This window comes from Panthera pardus, unplaced genomic scaffold, assembly GCF_024362965.1.
Source record: "Panthera pardus isolate Hobbes unplaced genomic scaffold, ASM2436296v1 HiC_scaffold_11, whole genome shotgun sequence".
Lineage (NCBI taxonomy): Eukaryota > Metazoa > Chordata > Mammalia > Carnivora > Felidae > Panthera > Panthera pardus.
In genome coordinates this window covers 29382089-29388088 of record NW_026526666.1, presented here as the reverse complement: position 1 = coordinate 29388088, position 6000 = coordinate 29382089, and the positions used below count along the sequence as shown (strand labels likewise).

At 42.2% G+C, this 6000-nt stretch overlaps 1 protein-coding gene across 3 annotated transcripts in view; it reads right to left on the bottom strand.

Annotated features, from left to right (window-relative positions):
• TGFBR3 (transforming growth factor beta receptor 3) overlaps positions 1-6000 on the bottom strand; it is a 207702-nt gene that overhangs the window by 21383 nt on the left and 180319 nt on the right. The gene's annotated exons all lie outside the window — the stretch shown is intronic.

Below are 6000 nucleotides of genomic sequence, written 5' to 3'. Positions count from 1 at the left end.
TAGGGGCCTTCTCGCAGCTAAACAGAAACATTTGGTGCTTATTTCCCCCGGGGTGAAGTTCCTCCATAAACAATAACAAGTACAAGCTGCAGCACTGAGGTTACAGGATTTTATCCTCCTTTTGGCTCCAAAAGTCCCCAATAACCCCTGTGTATGACTAAAGGAGCCTGATCTCCGCCGGAACCCTATAATCGAGCTGGCATGCCGAAAGGAAAACGGGAACACGGCGATATTTACTTTTGGTTTAAGGGTAAGATGGTAAGAAAGGAATCCTTGCTATTGCTGCAAAGAGAATTTTAACAATAGAGATTCATTTGCAGAAAGAACAAACTATAATCAACATTCTGAATGAAATCTTTTCATATACTCTTGAGCAAATTTTGGTCTGCCTCTAGAACCAAATTTCAGTTTGTTGGGCATGGTTTTCATAAACGGGATATTTCTGGGGTTATGCATGAGTAACTGACCACAGCTTTGAGCTTCCAGCTTTCAATTCAGTTCTCCTAAATATGGTAGGATCGAGCAGGCCCACAGGGGAACAAGGTGTCTACTTGGTACCCACATCTATTGGTGTTTGGCAAAGAGGGAAAGATAGGAAGATGAAGAAGCTGGGGACTCAGGAGGCCTCTGTGCAGACCCCATTTAACGTGCAGTTTTTACTAACTTCACTGTAAATGAACCCCTTTGCTGGTTCTTTCAATATTTATGGCATTCATTCCAATTACCCTGTCACTTATCCGCACCCTTCCACTTGATCACTGGTTCTTACCTGGGGTGATTTTTGCCCCCTGCATCCCACTGGGACATGTGGAAATATCTGGAGACATTTTGGGTTGTTACAATGGGTAGTAGAGGGGTTTACTATGGGCATCTAGTGGACAGAGACTAAGGATGCTGCTCAAAATCCTACAATACATAGGACAGCCCTCTACCCCAAGAGTTGCCCAGCTCAAAACATCAACAGAGTCAAGGTGTAAACCTCTGCACTACACAAGGCCTTACAGACGGGTTTACTATGTGCCGAGCATATAGTGGGTACCAATAAACATTGTTTGAATAACTGTAATTATCATGTATATCTTATACTGTGTATATCTCCCCAAAACAACCTTCATGCTGCTTTCAGAGTAGTCTTCCTAAATGATTTGATCATTGGTTCCCTACCCAAGGTCTTTTTTTTTTTTTTAAAGATGTTATTATTTTTAAGTAATCTCCACATCCATTGTGGGGCTCAAACCCACAACAGTGAGGTCAAGAGTGACATGCTCCACCAACTGAGCCAGCCAGATACCCCAATCTTTTCGATGGTTCTTAACTTTTAGAGGTGCATGCTGGAATATTTATGGATGAGATGAAATGTCTGGATTTCCTTCAAAACAATCCAGGGACAGAAAGTGGTAAAACAAGTTTGGCCGTAAATTGGTAGCTGCTGAAACTACACGGAGGATAGATACATAGTAGTTCATTCTCCTATTCTATTCTATTCTATTCTATTCTATTCTATTCTATTCTATTCTATTCTATTCTATCCTATCCTATCCTATCCTATCCTATCCTATCCTACTCTCGTATATATTTAAAATTTTCCAAAGTAAAAAGTCCCTAGATACCTCTGTCCCTTACTGGATAAAGACTGAATGTCTTGGTCTGTCAGTTAAGCATTTCTACCATCTTTCTACTCAGCTTCCCCTCATCTCTACTTCAGCCTGAGGACAAAACCCAGCTGGGTGCTTTAGAGTATTTTTGTTCTGGAAAAATCAAGTATGTTCCAAAAAGTAACGCCTCTCTTGGATTAACTTCCAATTGACGTTTACAGCTTTCCCTTTCATTCCCCTTCCACCCCTACTCCCCACAAAAACCCAGTTTGGCTGAGAGGTTAAGAGGAAGGAAAGGAAATTAACATTTACCAAGTGCCCATGATATGCCAGGTGCTGTCCTGAGCACACTTATTTTTAAAAAGTTATGTAGTGGAAATTCAGTATTTTGAACATTTAACTTGCTAAAAATTACATATTGTATATAAATCATGGCAAACTTGGGGGTGATGTTTATTGTTCTTTCTCACTCATTTTTTTTATATGTGCCCTAAATTTCAGACAAATGATTATCTTCCCTTTCACCATTTTCAAAAGAATCATCACTGCTGTGGTAGAGCCATTTTTATTGTGCAAGCCCTAGTGTGTTCTCAAATGCCACAAAAGGGTCACAGCATCCAAAGCAAACAGCACTAACGTGCCTATACTTCAAAATATTTCAGAAAATATGGTAGGATGGCACTACCTCAACTATTTTAATTGTTTTGCCATAAACCATAATATGCATCGACTATTCATGTTTTCTGGGCTTTTTTGTGAGTTACAATTCAGAGTCACAGAACTTCTCAATTTTAATACTCTCTTAAACGGCTTACATGTGTCCCAACATCTTACCCTTTGGGGAACAGATTTTTTTCCTAAAATTCTTCATCTTTTCAGTTCACAATCATTAGAGTATTTGAGTATGAACTTGAATGCCAGTGTGAAATGGCATGAATAGGAGAAGGGGTGTGAAAAGGGTGTGAGAAGATAGATACCTATGTTGCTTGTAGTTTTATTAAAACCTAGAATCAACCTCTACCTAGGATAAGGCATAGGGTTTACAGAACACAAGCCCTGGAATCAAAGTGCCTGGATTTGAATCTCGGACCCACCATTTATTTATGTCAGGTTATCCAGTATTGCTCTATACTTGCCTCCCAGAGGGGCTATGATGATTAAATACGATTACCCACATGAAGCATTCAGCACAGAGCCCTGTAGTAAGCAAATGCCCCGTAAATGTTAGATAATCATTATCATCTCCATGACTATCATCACCACCAGCACAATCATCTCTTGAAAGTTTTAGCAGCAAAATAATGCTAACCCAAAGCTAGCTCCCAAGGGACTAAGGTGGTGATTATGTGCTGTGGAAGCTCAGGCATATTCCATTAAAAATAGCAGCCCAGGGGCACCTAGGTGGCTCAGTGGGTTAAGCGTCCAACTCTGGACTTTGGCTCAGGTCATGATCTCACGATTTGTGAGTTCGAGCCCAAGTAGGGCTCTTGTGCTGACAGTGCAGAGTCTGCTTGGGATTTTCTCTCTCTCCCTCTCCCTCTGCCCCTCCCTCATGCATGTGCACACTCAGGTGCTCTCTCTCTCTCTCTCTCTCTCTCAAAATAAATAAATAAATTGAAAAACAAAAACAAAAAAAAAAACAGTGGCCCAGAGGAGGGACCCAGAATTATTTAGTCTTGGCGGCCTGTTCTCTGTGTCCATAGGAGGAAGAAACACCACCTGAAATGTGACCAGGCCATTAGCACTGGGAGTACAGACCAGCTCTCTGCTTGGCTGAGAAGCTGATAACCTGAGCCTTTATCTGCTGCTGCCCCAGAAAATCCAGTGTGGAGAAATAAGATGCACCAATGACCAGGGAGACCTGGAACTTCAGCATGGCCTTCAAAGAGCACCTGTGTGCCTAAAAAGGCAGTCAAACATCTCATTGGTTGGGTAATTTTTACCCCCAAATTCGTTCCAGTAAGAGATACTCCTGGAGATACTATAGGTTCTGTGGCTTACAAAAGTAACACACAAAGCTGGCAGAAAGACTGTTCATGATGACCCAGTTATTATTCAAATAACCTAGTGCTATTAGGCAAATGGTCACATCCCCATTTCAACTGATTATTCCAATTTACTGAGAGGCAGAGGGAAAACACAGACTCCAATGGCCTGCATCATGAAGAAATGATTTCAGAATCAAAAGAAAATAAACATGAAGGGTGGGAGGAGTCACTCAGAGAGCTGAAAACTGCCAGAACTGCCATTCAGTGCAAAGCCTATTTGTACACAGCCCAAGGGAAGCTGGCTGATAGTCTAACCTGCATTTGTTTAACAACCCTAAGCAATCAACTTTCTTCACCACAAGCTTCTCCACTAAAATCTAGTCTCAATCAGCAAATCTCATGAAACTGCTTTGATATTTGGTAAAATTTTCCTCTTGAACTTTCATGTAAAAAAACAACACCACCGAACTTTCAGGATAATTACACTAAGTTTAAACAAAAGCAATTACCTAATTTGCAAGAGGAATTACTTAGAAAAATACCACCAAACTTAAAAGAAGCATGAATGAATTACTGGAAGTTATACCGCTGTGTATTAATGCCTAATTATTCTTTGGCATAGAAAAAAGCAAGCGGCTGCCTTCAATTATGAGCGGAACTACCTCTCTCAAAAAAGGTAAGAGTAACAAATGGAACACAAGTGGCTGCTGTTATTGTTAAACCACTCACAAAAGTACAAAATGAGCCAGATGTTGCCCAACTGTGATATACTTCGCAACATAATTAACTTATTTCTTTCCCCTGGTCCCCCAAAACAGGGAACTATTTGGGCAATCCATTTACAGAAAGACTGTGGCTATTACACAGTTTCAAATTGTTGAAAACCAATCAGTGAGAGTAAAACAACAACAAAAAGTGTTAATAAGGAACCAATAAACATCTAGTATGTCCATTTTGCACCACCTTCAGAATGGCTGGGCAATGAATTAAAACCTAGTTTGCTTCTTCAAACAGTACAGCAGGTAAAGTTAAGTTGTGCCCCAGGCTCCTGACTCTAAGCCAGTGCCCTCCTCACTGTATCTCCTGCCTTTCCAAAGTGAGCAGTAGGAAGAGGGCAAATGACATACAGATATGTCAGTAAGAATGGCTCTTTTCACAGAGGTCACTCAACCAAAGAAGAAAGTAGACACATCCACATGCCTCTATTCTATTAGGTCCTGTGCGCCTATCCTCTTAGCCCCCACTGCCTTGTCTTGCTAAATCCAACAGTGCTTACATCAGAAATGCCATCCCAGCGCTGCCCCCAAGCCTACATCAGGTGTCAGCTCCACCTGGCAGGCCTCCTAGCAAATGCTCACCAAGAGGAGACAGTATGCTTGCTGGCTTCTATCAAGGCTCCAGTGCCAAGCTCCTCTCTGTCCCTTGGTGGTGGAAGGTGGCATGGAGACCTAGCCCTGAAATAGCTAACCCCAGAAGCTAGGAATCCACTTTCACTCTCAGACTTCTCTTCGTTTGGCACCCCTAGACAATGTTTCCAGATAGTCATAGGTTGTTTCTAGACAGTGACAAATGTAGCTGCCCAAATTGCCCATGTGTATTTGGCTCCACCTCCTCAGATGTTGCCAGCTGCCTGATGTGTTCTTGTTTGTCCATGCCCCTCGGCTGTGATGCCCGTCCCCATCAGATGCTCTCCACAGTCCACAGGACCTCATGTCCATTCCTAACACCTCCATGGAGCCCAGCTCGGTTTCTCTGCTGGTCTGGCTGACTTGGCCTACACCATGTTTGGCTTTGCCTTGCCTGTCTACCTGAGGCCACACCTCTTAGGGCACGTCCTTCCTTTTCTCCCACAAGAAGATGCAGACTGCTGATGCTCCTGGGTGTGCAAGAAGAGGCACCCTTGGCTTCAAGCAACAAATGTGCCTGGGTAACATTCTGAAACCTGAATTATAAAAATGCATTTGGACAGTGGTTCTTAACCTTCTTTCTGCTCTGACCTAAGATGAATGGTGTTCATATACCTAACACTCTTCCCAAAGGCATCTGTGATCCTGATACAGCCCTGGGACTGCTTGTACTCGGCAGAATCACTGGTAGTAGACCACAGAAAGATGGGCTGTGGGCTGCTCAATCCGGGCATGCCAGGAGGAACTTGGAGCCTTTCTTGCATACTCAAGGGAGCATATTTGAATGGCAAGGGAGAGTGACATTGGGATAGGGACAACTTTGACTCTGATATAATATTAAAGAGGAAATCATTGGCAAACATATCACTAATAACTCAGCCACATGTCAGAGTGGACCTAACTAAATAAAAGGCTCTTTTGGCAAAACTCCTTCTAAAGTTACTAATTGGCCCTTAATTTATCTTTTGAATACAAATGTACTTTGATTTACAGTATTGGAGCTGTTGCTGT